General features: G+C 49.6%; 1 protein-coding gene across 1 annotated transcript in view; it reads right to left on the reverse strand.

The window, feature by feature from the left end:
• LOC135195078 (coiled-coil domain-containing protein 134-like) overlaps nucleotides 1-13,807 on the reverse strand; it is a 162,918-nt gene that overhangs the window by 136,413 nt on the left and 12,698 nt on the right. The window lies entirely within an intron of this gene.

The following is a 13,807-nucleotide window of genomic DNA, read 5'->3' on the forward strand; positions in this document are numbered from 1 at the left end:
GATTGATCGGGCTTCTTGAGTGAGAAGATCCGACTGTGTGCCGCCTTGGTTTCTCAAGTACGAGACTGCTGTGGTGTTGTCGACAAAGATCGCGACAACCGACTCCAACAGTTGTTCCTGAAATGAAAGAAGGCTAGGTACACTGCCCTCAGTTCCCTCCAATTTATTTGACATGCTCCTCTCCTCCTCTAACCAAAGGACCGAAGCGGCTTCGGAGCCCAGGTGTGCGCCCCAACCTTGATCCGAGGCGTCTGACCAAAACATTAGGTCCGGAGGAACCGAAAGAAGAGATGTCCCTGACTTGAGGCGGTGAACTTGCATCCACCAACGGAGATCCTTCGACATTGTGGAGAAGGGAGGCGACTATCGTGTCCTCGACACGAAATCCCATGACTGGCGAAGTGTCGACTGAAGGGACCTCATTCTGAGACGACCTCCGGGAACCAGTTGGATGAGGGATGACAAATGGCCCAGGAGAGACCTCCAAAGAGAAACTGGCTGCGTTACGGAGGACAAAAATTCTTCGATCAGACTCAGAAGCTTGTCTATCCGTTTCTGAGCGGGAGAAGCCCTCAAAATCTGGGAATTCCAAAACAATCCCAGATAGTCATGATCTGGCAAGGGATTAGATTGGACTTGTCGAAGTTTGACACGAATGCCCAACTCGACACAAAAAGACAGAACTATCTCCCTGACCGGGAGACATTTCTCTAGAGATTCGGCCTGGACTAGCCAATCGTCCAGATACCGAAGCATCCTTACATTTAACTGATGCAGAATAGCTGAAACAGGAGCCATCACCGAGAAAAGACCTGTGGAGCAGTGGTGAGGGCCGAAACAAAGGGTCTTGAACTGGAAAACTCCCGAGTCCGTGAAAAAACCGAAGGTAAGGTCTGCTTCTTGGATGGGATGGGGATTTGCAGATAAGCATCCTGCAGATCGATGGAAATCATCCAGTCCCCCTCCTGACGGATGAAAGAACAGTCTGGACCGTCTCCATCCTGAACTTGGACTTTAGAATGAACTTGTTCAAACCGAAAGATCTATGATGGGCGCCAGGCACCCGAGGCCTTTAGAACTACAAACATCCGAGAGTAAAACCCGGGAGAAGGGAGGAGCTCGCTCTATGGCATCCTTCTCCCAAGAGGGCCGAAAGCTCCTTCTCCAAGGCTTGACCCCTGATTGAGTGAGGGGAATAACTGCTGAACTCGAGAGGACGATTGGAAAGTGGAGGTCTGGAAACAAAAGGGATCTCGTAACCTTCCTTCAGGACCTCCACCACCCAAGCATCCACCGCTCTCCCTGCCAAGCTGACCCAATGGCGGGAGAGACAAGCTCCTACTGCGGTCTCCAGGCGAGGTGATGACTCCTACTTCGAAAATTCTTACGCAGAGACAAGGAAGAAGAAGAAGAAGAAGAAGAAGGTCCTCCTGGAGGTTGAGCTCTTCTCTGCCCTTGGAGCCACGCCAAGAACCTCTCCCGCGTTTCAAAGGTCTGAGCACCAGAGGATGAGAAGAGGCACCAGCAACCTGAGATGTACTCTGGAAAAAAGAGCCAGAAGGAGGTTGTTGGGCTGGAGCAGAAGGTACAGATCTGGTCCTAAACTTACGCTTACTCCTGAAGGAATGGGAGGAAGACCAGAGGAAAAAGCTCTTGATAAGGCCCAGTGAGCTTGGGAAGAGGCATCACCTTGATGTTCCTTCAAAACCTCAGAAAGCACAGAAATATCGAAAAGGAAATCGCCAAAAGGAGAAGAGGACAACAGACGGGTTCTCTGAATCTCCGTACAGAGGAGGGTAACTGCGACAAATACAGGTTACGCCTTAGAGAAACAAGAAAGGCCTGCATTGAAGCAGCAAGCTCGTTCTGATGTACAGAAGCGATTGAAATGGATGAGCAGAATTTCTCAAAAAGAGGAGCATCAGGAGGAACAAACCCGGAGTCCTTGATATACATTAAAGCCCTCCGAGACCCACATATTGAAGGATTGAGCTTCTTGTAAGGAGCTCATAACAGCCTCCATAGCAATAAAATGACATTGTTATGATACAATAAAGTTTCATACATACTTACCTGGCAGATATATACATAGCTATCGACTCCGTCGTTCCCGACAGAATTCAAATTCGCGGCACTCGCTACAGGTAGGTCAGTGATCTACGCCCTGCTCTGGGTGGCAGGACTAGGAACTATTCCCGTTTTTCTAATCAGATTCTCTCTTCCACCTTTTCTCCTGCGGGAGGCTGGTGGGTCTTCAATTGTATATATCTGCCAGGTAAGTATGTATGAAACTTTATTGTATCATAACAATGTCATTTTCATACATTCAACTTACCTGTCAGATATATACATAGCTGATTGACACCCTTTGGTGGAGGGCAAGAGACAGCTAACTAACTGACTAGACAGGTAAACAACATATGTTGTAGGTATAAATAAACCTTAGTTCCTACCTTATTAGATGGAAGACTTCGTGGCTACTGCCCAGGAGTCTGCTTCATCTCAAGAGCTTAGCGACGATAGTGATCTGTGGCAAGAGTTCTTGTGGATCTGTCGATGGGGTCTCATCCACTTACTCGACAGAACCTAACTGGCATTTGTCAATGGGAGCACATCCGCTTATATGACAACACGCCTTTATTTAAGGAGCACACAACCAATCCCGATCACCCGATCCTAACCCGTGTTAGTTCTAAGATTGCCCAGAGTTATCCCCAAACTCTTGGCAAACAACCACAAACTCGAAATCCATACATACAAAAATAAAAATTTTTGTACCCCTCTAATAGTCAGATGTCACTCGATTTTCAAATGAAGCGAAGTGAAGGCCGCTTGTGCGACAACTGACACTCCCATACACCGAAAACACGAGAACACATCCGACAAGAGGGTTACGTACACAATTTAAGGATTGGTGCTTCTCCTTTACCCAGAACCGTCTGTGCTGACACAAACGGACCTAAATGAAAAACATTTCTCATACGTAACTCGCACGTCTTTTAATAATGGGATGCAAACGCGGAGTTGCATCTCCAATAAGTTGCGTCCAAAATGTTTTTGAGTGACATATTTCTTTGGAACGCCACAGAGGTTGCGATTGCCCTAACTTCGTGGGCTCTCACTCTTAAAAGATTAAAAGAATCATCTGAACAATTCTTATGAGCTTCCAAAATGACACTTCTAACAAAGAAGGCTAAGGCGTTCTTGGACATTGCTCTCTTTGGGGTCCTTTTACTGAGCACCAAAGACCTTTCCTTTTTTGCGAACCCCCCAACTGCTTCTTCCTGTCCAGATAAAAATTTTAGAGCTCTAACCGGGCAAAGGGATCTTTCTGCCTCTCTGCCCACCAAACTAGAAAGTCCTTTCACTTCGAAACTCCTGGGCCAGGATTCGAAGGGTTTTTTTTCGTTTTTGGCAAGAAAGAGAGACTGAAATGAACAAATGCAGAGTCTCCTTGAAGCCAACTCTTGATTCAAGGGCGTGCAATTCACTGACCCTCTTTGCCGTTGCAAGAGACATCAGAAACAAACACTTTCTAGTGATGTTACGAAAAGAAGCAGGGTGCAATGGTTCGAATTCTTCTGAGGATAGAATTTAAGAACCACATCTAAGTTTCCAGCTTGGAACCTTAGGTTCAAGTGACTTTGATGTTTTCGAAGGAAACGAATGAGGTCGTGCAAATCCTTATCATTCGTTAGATCTAATCCCTTGTTTCTAAAGACTGCTGACAGCATACTCCTGTACCCCTTAATAGTCGGTACCGAGAGATGCGACTTTTCTCTAAGAAACAGAAGGAAATCCGCAATTTCGGTCACAGAGGTACTGGAAGAGGACAGCTTCTTCGACCTGCACCAGTTTCTGAAAACTTCCCACTTCGATTGGTACACTCGCCTAGTAGATGGACCTGCGGGCTCTAGCAATTGCGCTTGCTGCCTGGCGAGAAAACCCTCTCGCTCTGACAAGTCTTTCGATAGTCGAAAGGCAGTCAGAGCAAGAGCGGGTAGATTTTGATGGTACCTCTCGAAGTGGGGTTGTTGAGCAGATCTATTCGTTTGGAAGAGATCTGGGGAAGTCCACCGTCCACTCCATCACCTCTGTGAACCAAATTTGAGCTGGCCAATACGGAGCAATCAGAGTCATTTTGGTTCCTTCGGATGCACGAATTTTCTGACTACTTCCCCCAGTATCTTGAACGGGGGAAACGGGGGGGGAAAAGCGGTAAAACGTCTATCCCTGACCAGTCCAGAGGAAGAGTCTGTTGCATAAGCCCGGGGATCTTCTACCAGGGCACAAAATGTGTCTATCTCTTGGAGAGGAATGTGGCGAAAAGATCTATTTGAGGCTTCCCCCAAAGGAGCCAAAGGCTCTGACAGACTTCTGAGTGGAGTGTCCATTCTGTGGGAAGGACCTGGAAACCTCCTGCTCAATCTGTCCGCTCTACATTCCTCTCCCCTTGGACAAACCTTGTTAGAAGAACTACCTTCCCTTTGGTTCGCCCAAATCAAAAGATCTCTTGCTAGCTCGTACAGAGCGAAAGAGTGCGTCCCTCCTTGTTTCTTGACATAAGCCAGGGCTGTCGTATTGTCTGAGTTTATCTGTACGACTTTGCCTCTGACTAGTGTTCGAAGCTCTTTAGCGCAGCCAGGTGAATTGCTAAAAGCTCCTTGCAATTTATGTACCATGACACCTGTTCTGCCGACCAGGTGCCTGACACTTCTTTGGATCCAATGTTGCCCCCCAGCCCAGACTCCGAGGCGTCTGAGAACAATGTCAGGCTTGGGTTCCGTACTATCAGGGACACTCCTTTGTTTTCTTTTAAGGGAGTCAACCACCACTTTAAATGATGTTTTATTTCCTCCGAGATGGAAACGTGTCCGAGAGCTGTCCTGTCTTCCAACTCCAACTTCTTCTCAGGAAGAACTGAAGCGGACGAAGATGCAATCTTCCCAGGAGAAAGAACTGTCGAGCGAGGAAAGGGTCCCCAGGAGGCTCAGCCATTCCTCGCTGAAGTGCGCTCTTTCCCTAAAAGTTCGATACTGTGGCACAGCCTTTCTTTATTCTTTCTTGAGATGGAAAACTCGAAAACCCCGAGAATCCATCTGAATCCCCAGATAAACCACGTTCTGGCTGGGGATCATCTGAGGACTTCTCGAGGTTCACGATCAATCCCAATGATTTTGTCAATTCCCAGTGTTGTTGACAGGTCCTCCAAACACTGCTTTCGAGACCTGGCTCTGATGAGCCAGTCGTCCAGGTACAGGGAGACGTTATCCCTTTCAAATGTAAATGTCTTGCTACATTTTTTCATCACGTCCGTGAAGACTTGAGGAGCCGTGGAAAGGCCGAAACACAGGGCCCTGAACTGATAGGTTCTTCTCCTTCGAACCTATCAGTACTTCCTCGAAGGTACTTCCTCGACGAATGGTGGATCGGGATGTGGAAATATGCGTCCTGAAGGTCTAGGGACGCCATCCAATCCCCTTGCCGCAGAGCTGCAAGGACTGAAGCAGACGTTTCCATGCTGAACTTTCTGTTGTTCTACGAACTTTGTTCAGCGCACTTACGTCCAGTACCGGCCTCCATCCCCCGAGGCTTTTGCTACAAGAAACAAGCGATTGTAAAACCCCGGGAGCTGCAATCCAGCACTAGCTCTATTGCTCTTTGTCCCACATCTGTTCACCATCTGACGAAGAGTATCCATCAGAACAGGGTCCTTGTATCTGGCGGACAATTCCCTCAGTGATGTTGTCAAGGGAGGAATGTCCTGAATGGGATGCGATAACCCTTCTTGATGATCGACATCGTCCACGGATTCGCTCCTATGTCTTCCCAGGCTTTCGCAATGAATGTAACCTGGCTCTACGGGTGTCTGGAGGACAGAACTCCTCACTTTCCTTTCTTAAAGCGGGACGGAAGGAAGACCTCCCCTCTTTTCTGTTGACTTCCTTCTGGCGATAGGTCTAGTTGGAAGACCTCCTCGAAAGGGCTGCTGCTGAGCTGGACGAGCCACTTTCTTTCCTCACTGGCCACAGGCCTATTCTTCTTGAGGATTGTCTAAGGAGATCCTGGGTGGCCTTTTCAGTCAGAGAATGCGCAATATCCTTCACCACTGCGGGAGGTGTTCTGAGAGAGGCGCAAACAACAAGAAGGCGGGCCCTCTGCGAAGGAGAGACGGCCTTCGTGAGGAAAGCACTGTGAACCGCCCGCTTCTTTAAAACTCCTGCACCAAAGAGGGAGCATACTTCAGCCGATCCACCTGAACAGCTTATCAATGCAGGTGAGGGATGCTATTTAGGGTTTCTGGGTCAGTGTTCCTTTTCCTGAGATTTCTTGGCCAGAACCCCAAGGGACCAATCTAAGAAGTTAAAAACTTCTAAAGTGTGAAAAAGTCCCTTGAGGAGGTGGTCCGTTTCCGAAAGCCCACTGTTACCTTCGCTGCATTCAAGGCGTGTCTTCTCGATGAATCCACTAAACTCGAGAAGTCTGACTCAGCTGAAACGGACAGAGACAATCCCATATTCTCTCCCGTTTCGTACCAAATGCCTCTCCTCCCTGTAAGTTTAGCGGGAGGCATACAAAAGACCGTCCTTCCTAACTCCTTCTTCTTCTTGAACCAGGAGTCAAGAGATTGAAGCGCCCTCCTCATAGATATAGCAGGCTTCATTTTAATGGAAAGAGGAAGACTTGTGCGTTTTCGTGCTCGAGAACAGAGAGCGTGGAGAAGGAGGAGCGGCTGGCGTTAACGAGTCTCCATATTCCTCCAATAGAAGGGAGGCGATAAGAACTTTATAATTAGAAGATCCTTCTTCATTTCATCCTCCGAGGCATCTTCTGGGTTCATAGGCTCGGAAGGAGAAGGCTCCCTTCTTTCTTCTGATCTTCCCTTACTCTCTTTCGAATGTCAGGCTCTTCATACGAGGAATGCGCCTTGTGCACAGCAGGAGTATCTCGCCTGGTAGGAGTAACGTGTTTGGAATACTCCTGGCGCTTGGCAGGCGCAGAGCGCCTCGAATACTCCTGGTTCTAGTAGGCGCATCTTGTTCAGAATACTCCTGGCGCCTGGGAGGAGTATTAAGTTCAGAAATACTCCTGGCGCCTGGGAGGAGTATAAGCTTCGGAATACTCCTGGCGCCTGGGAGGAGTATAAGCTTCGGAATACTCCTGGCGCCTGGGAGGAGTATTAAGTTCAGAATACTCCTGGCGCTGAGAGGAGATCACGAGGCCCGACGACTCCTGGCGCCTGGTAGGAGTACGTCGCTCCAAATACTCCTGATCCTTAGAATGCGTCTGATGTTTAGTAGGAGTATTGATTCCGGTAGGCGCTTTCCGTCTCACAAGCGCTCTACTCTAACAGATCTTCCTCTTCAGCTAACTCCTGACGCTTGGTTGAAGGTCTTGCATGTTGTACTGCATACTGTGGCTTCTTTGCGCCTACTCGGAGCCTGGCTCCTGGTTGGCGCCATTCTCTTGACAAGAGTAACTTCCTTTCTTACTTCTCTCCTGTCTACCGCATTGCTCCCCCCGGAGATGGCCGCTTGTGCGACAACTCCCCTGAAGGGTGCGTCGCGCCCGACAGGAGATTGGTATTTAGATCTTTAATAGGAAGGCCTATCATCCTTCTTACGAGTAGGCTCCTTATATAGAGTTCCTACTAACGAGGCTAATTGCTCTTGCATATTCATCAATATTTTCCTGGTTGAGAATCTTTCGAATCAGGAGAGGGAGAGGGAGATCTGGAAGGCGCTCTAGGATCCCTTCCAGACCCAGAGTCTGAATGTATTCTCGCCTTCTTTATTACCGAAGGCGCTCCTTCTTCAGAGAAGCGCTCGGGACTAGAATTGAGCTCATGCTCTTTCATACTCCTCTTCAAAGGACGGGAAAGTTTCGACTCCTTCCATCCTCTTCTCGGAGAAGGCGAACTAGACGACGAAAAGCACTCTCGAAGGACGCTTTTCCTATAGCGGTCCTGGCAGTATGTGATACGGTCGATTCTGCCGAAGGGACGCCGATCGTTGGGGATTCTCCACAACCCCCGTACGGCTTTCGACTTTCCTTCTCCTCCGGGCCAGGGAGCTTGGAAGAGGTCTAGCTGGGAGCGTCGCAGAGACGACCAGACGCCCCCTCCACTACACGGGTGGGGACACTAATATCACTAGCGAAACCACATTCACTTTCCTTACCTTCCAATGCTGCGATTTTTCCTGCATTTTCTGAAGGGAAGCTCTAAGTTCTGCTATTTCCGAAGCAGAACTAGAGGGATTAGCAATTTGTGAACGGGCTGAAACAGAATGGGCATGATTATCAGAGGAAGAAGCTACAGAACTAGATAGTAAATCATGAGAAGCAGACATTCTGCGGGTTTATAAGCCGCCTTCCTCTCTCTATCTTTCTCTAACTTCTTCAGTAAGAAGTTAGATTCTTCCACTCTTGTGCACTCAGTTTCTCACACTCGTTACAACGTATTCTCAATCGAGCATTCAACCATTCTACAACCACTACAAGTAGTGTGAGGATCTACCGAAGCTTTCGGAATCCTCACCTTACAGCCCTCATTCACACACACTGAAAACTAACACTAGAGTCAGACATATTCACGAATTCCAAAAACCAAGTCCAAAAAAACAGTCCACGATAGCGAATGCCAAACAACGATCCAAGTACGTCACCAAATATCAGCGAGAGATGATCAAAAGCTTTGCGAAAAACGAATTCTAGTCAGGAGGAAGTAAAAACAATGTTGATACCGCCGGCGACAGAGAGAATCTGATTAGAAAACGGGAATAGTTCCTAGTCCTGCCACCCAGAGCAGGGCGGTAGATCACCTGACCTACCTGTAGCGAGTGCCGCGAAATTTGAAATTCTGTCGGGAACGACGGAGTCGATAGCTATGTATATATCTGACAGGTAAGTTGAATGTATGAAAATCTTCAATTGAGACAGAGACCGAAGCCTTAGAAGGCAAGGGTTGACTTGAAAGTCGGACAAAATCAGGATTTGGCTTGGTTGGGGGGTCGAGAGAATGAAGAATCATCCGCGACCTGGTAAACTCCTCTCGTGTCGGTGTAGAAGAGAAGAGAGCTTCCTTCCTCTTCCTTCCCCGATCACCTTCGAAAGTTTAGCGGCAACGTCCGTCCTCACTCTCGCGAACCTCTGGGCAAAGGGAAAACGTAAAAATTCCTGTGACCGGGAAGGACCGTCAAGAAAAATCCCTTCTGTCAATACAACGAGGCGGGAGGTGCTTCTGCTCTTTTAGGCCTCGCTGAGGAAGAAAACTCAAAATTAAATCAAAAAGTTTCTTGAATTCTACATCATGACATCCATTCGAGGAAACATCAATATCACACGAAATCCGCGTCATCATCATCATCATCGTCAGATCCTAACTTAGAAACTTCCTCTGAAGTAAAATCCTGACGACTAGCTATCTTAGGTCTGACACTAATATCCCTCCCCCCTCTTCTCCTAAATAAGCGCCCTTTGGCACTGTTACGGGACTAACAGGGGACACGTTGGGTAAAGATTCGTTAGGCACCTGCCCGGACCGGATCCCCCCTAGGCCTTCGCCACGACGGGGTTCACAAGCCGGGGTATCTGTCGCACCGTTACCCATGGTGCTGTCGACAGGTACCTGACGAGGAGCTGAAAATGAATCTAAAAGTGTGTTAGACATTCTAGTAAAGGCTTCTTGAAAATTCTCTGACAGATTGTTAAACTTAGCAGAAATATCTCTATCTAGACTAAGCTGTAATTTTCTTCAAAATTCTGTTTCCAGGTAGTTTCCATTGCCAAATCTTCGAATCTACATCAGAACTAACTTCACTAATTACCGTTGTACAGGGGGCAAAGCATCAATTAATTTCGAATCGGAGTCGTACGATACCGAAACCGAAGAGCCAGAATCATGAGCGCCCAAGTCAAAGAATTCGTTAGATACAGTTTTAGCAATCGATTTCTTTTTCTCCTTAACCGATCTTTTACGCTGCAAGATTGTTTGGCGTTTCATATAAGCAGTCATATCCTCGTCAGACCAGGGCTTACATACGTCACAACGAGAAGTCAAGTCACAAACTGTCCACGACAAGGAACTACAAATGTCATGGGGTTCATACTCCCTGCTACTCATCCTTGTCCCACAAACCAGGCAGTTCCTGATGTTGCTGGCAGAAGGAAGCATCGTAATTTCTTGGTAATCCATTGTAGAATTGGACAGGTCAGTAGTTCCGGGTCGCGCAAAAGTTCGTAATTTAAGATAAGAACCACAACAGAAATCAAAGTTAATTCACTATTTCGTGATGTAATGCGTGAGTGGTAATTCATATAAAGTTTCATTTAACAAATAATGAAAGCTTTAAAGGCACAAAAATGTTTAAGGAAATTTATAAAGAGCGGCCGTGATGTAAACAACACGGGCGCTTCGTTAACAACTGATTTGAGGGAAGGTTTTCGTATCTGTCAACGACAGTGTTGCCAACTGGCGGGACAGAATAGGAGGTAACAGGGTTGCCAATGTGGTAAATTTTGGTGCGGTTTTGGGGGATTTAGGGCTAGATAAATTATACAGGTAATGTTTATTAATATTTAAATACGGTGTCCGAAGACACGTAGAAACGCCGCTGTCGCAGTAGAGTAGGTGGAAGTAGCTTGATCGACCGGCCAGAACTGAGAGAGCCTTCTTGTCCGGAGACGAGAGAGACTGGTTCAAGACAGAGTCGGCAAGCTCCGATCGCGGTTTGGGTTCCCTCTCGGGCCCCAAAACGACTCGAGCAGAGACATGGGCTCTGCTGGTGGGAGCGGCGATCCTTCCCCCAGGTCGTTGTGCTGACGAATCAGTGCAATAACCTGGGCAAAGTTACTCTGAATCTCGGAAGTTACAGCGTCTTGAGGAGTAGGACCGTCTAGTCCCTCCAACAAGAGCAGCTCCCAAGACCCTCCTCCTTCAGAAGAAGGACCAGCAACAGATCGCTGACGGTTGCCTCCAATCACTTGCGCGTACGTCCTGGCTGGTCCTAAGACCATACCTGGCACATGCGGCGTCGTGACGGGATCGTGAGCGGCGCATCTCTCACGATCACTCCTATATACAGTAAGTCCTCGGGTTACGCCGGTCTCGACTTACGATGTTTCGTGGTTACGAACGCGCCCCATAAAAAATAAAAAATAATAATTTTGCGTCGTTCCGTCTTATGCGGTTTAGCGTCGTAAGCGACGTAAACAAACGCGAACTAGTTCCGCGCACGGCGGAAGAATACGCTTTGTGGGGGAGAGGACGGCGTCGCTTCGCTACGCTCATCCTCGCCCATACGCCATTTTGGTTGTTACACTGCCTCCTCTCTCCCTCGTGTTGTATCGTTTTTGTAACTTTTTGCTCTTTGTTATGGCTCCCAAGCGCAAGGCGGACTCTTCTGATGGTAGTGCATCGAAGAAAAGAAAGGCCATCACCATGGAAATTAAAGTGGACATTATAAAGCGATCTGAGAAGGGAGAAACGCCAACAAACATTGGCCGCTCGCTTGGCCTTAGCCGTTCGACCGTTGCTACCATTATCAAAGATAAAGAGCGCATCGTTGAACATGTGAAAGGATCTGCTCCTATGAAAGCGACAGTGATAACTAAGCAGCGTAGTGGTCTAATAATTGAAATGGAAAGGTTATTGGTGCTTTGGTTGGAAGACCAAAATCAACGGCGTATCCCAGTCAGCCTTTTGGTGATTCAGGAGAAGGCGAAAAGATTGTTTGAAGCGTTGAAAAAAGAAAAGGGGAGGGAAGGGAAGTGAAAGTGAGTTTGTGGCTAGTAGGGGTTGGTTTATGCGATTTAAGGCTCGGGCCAATTACCATAACCTTAAAGTGCAAGGTGAAGCTGCATCTCCAGCATCTTCTGGAGGTTCTTTTTCTCTTCACTAACCTCCCCAGTCTCTCCAGCACCGCAGCTTCCTCTCCAGTGTGCAAGCCAATCAAATTAATAAAGGTAAGGAATTGTTCTCTCGTTGTTATTGATAGGTATTTACATTAAATCATGTGGTATTTTTTAATGTTCCGACTTACGCTGAAAATCATGTTACGACGCATCTTAAGAACGGATCAACGTCGTAACTCGAGGACCCCCTGTACCTCGCTCTTCCTGGCGTATGCCGAGGAAGTTGAAGGTATCGGAGAGACAGAACTGACGCTACACCCCCCCCCCCCCCCACCCCCCCCCCCCCCCCCCCCCAGACGGTCGCCTCCAATCACTTGCGCGTACGTCCTGGTTGGTACTAAGACCATACGTGGCACGTGCGGCGTCGTGACGGGATCGTGAGCGGCGCATCTCTCACGATCACTCCTATATACCTCGCTCTTCCCGGCGTGCCCCGAGGAAGTTGAAGGTAGTGGAGAGACAGACCTGACGCTCCCCCCCCAACGCTCGCTGGCAGGACCAGCGTACGTGGGGGGCTGCAGCCGATCACCAACCCGCGGTGGGGATCGATCTGCAGGCCTGGCCGTGCCGCTCACCTGTGGCGAGCGGCTCGACTGAGCACGTCGACCCCGGTCCCGTGCGTCAGACGAGCTGCTGCTGGTCACCGTATCCGCCCGGTCCCTGTGGGAGCGGCGGTCAGGTGACCTGCAGAGCTCACTTATGCGGTGAGGGACCGGTGAGCGTCCTCGCGTCACGTCAAACCGCTGTGTACCAGCCGAGGTGGTGGTACCGTCGGTCGAGGGGACCTGGGGGACCTCTTCCCAGCCTCAACCCGTGGCCGGTCAGAGACCGTCACGTCCACCCGAGGTACCGGCTGGTTGCTACGAGAGCGGCCGCTGGCCTGGCGAGAGTCACCTGAGCGGCTCTCGACAGTCTTCTGCTCCGTGCCTCGGTCATGACGCTGAGCGAACTCAGGCGTCTTAACTTTGGCTGCACGGTCACCCGAAGGGAGACCGTACACCCGGAACTTCTCGCGGACGAGAAACCGAGCCGGTACCTGGCTTAGCAGCAGAGCTGCCAAGACCAGGCGAGGGTGTACCAGCGGTAGCCAGCACACCCTTGGTCCCCGTCTTCTTCTTCTTCTCAGAAGAGGAGACGGGCCCCGTTCCCGAAGGAACAGGAGGACCAGCAGAAGAACCCCCCCGTCACACCGGAGTGAGACGAGCCCTTCGAAGTTCCCGAAGGAGTCTTCTTAGGGGGAAAACCCGGGTTACCAGCTGGTCGCTGCGAGAGCGGCCGCTGTCCTAGCGAGAGTCACCTGAGCGGTTCTCGCCAGCCTTCTGCTCCGTGCTGCGGTCTTGGCGCCGAGCGAAACTCTGGCGCCGAAACTTTTGGCTGCACAGTCTCCCGAGGGAGAGCGTACAACTCGGGATCTACCGCGAACGAGAGACCGAGTCGGAACCTGGCGTAGCGGCATCGCCGCTAGCACCAGGCGAGGAAGTACCAGTGCTAACCGATACTCCTCTGGTCCCCGTCTATCTCTTCCTTACGGAAGGGAGACGGGCCCCGCTCGAAGGAGCAGGAGGACCAGCAGAAGGACCCCACCCCCCGTCCCACCGAGGTGGGACAGGCCCTTAGAAGTTTCCCGAAGGAGACTTCTTAGGGGGGGGAGGCAGCCTTCTTCTTCTTCGGCTTATGGGCCTTAGAAGTCGGGGAAGGGGAAGAGGCAGCAGCAGACGAAGACGAAGATGACACCTTCCTCTTCTTCGTCAGCTCACGCAGGACAGTCGTCAGGTCCTCCATCCAGGCCGGAGTCGGGCCTATTGCCGAAGCAACACGGCCCGACTGCACCCGTCCGGAAGGACCTGGGACTGGGGAAGACACACCATGGGCAGGACCAGCATGGACAGGAGCA

The sequence above is a fragment of the Macrobrachium nipponense genome, chromosome 15, assembly GCF_015104395.2.
Source record: "Macrobrachium nipponense isolate FS-2020 chromosome 15, ASM1510439v2, whole genome shotgun sequence".
NCBI classification, from domain to species: domain Eukaryota; kingdom Metazoa; phylum Arthropoda; class Malacostraca; order Decapoda; family Palaemonidae; genus Macrobrachium; species Macrobrachium nipponense.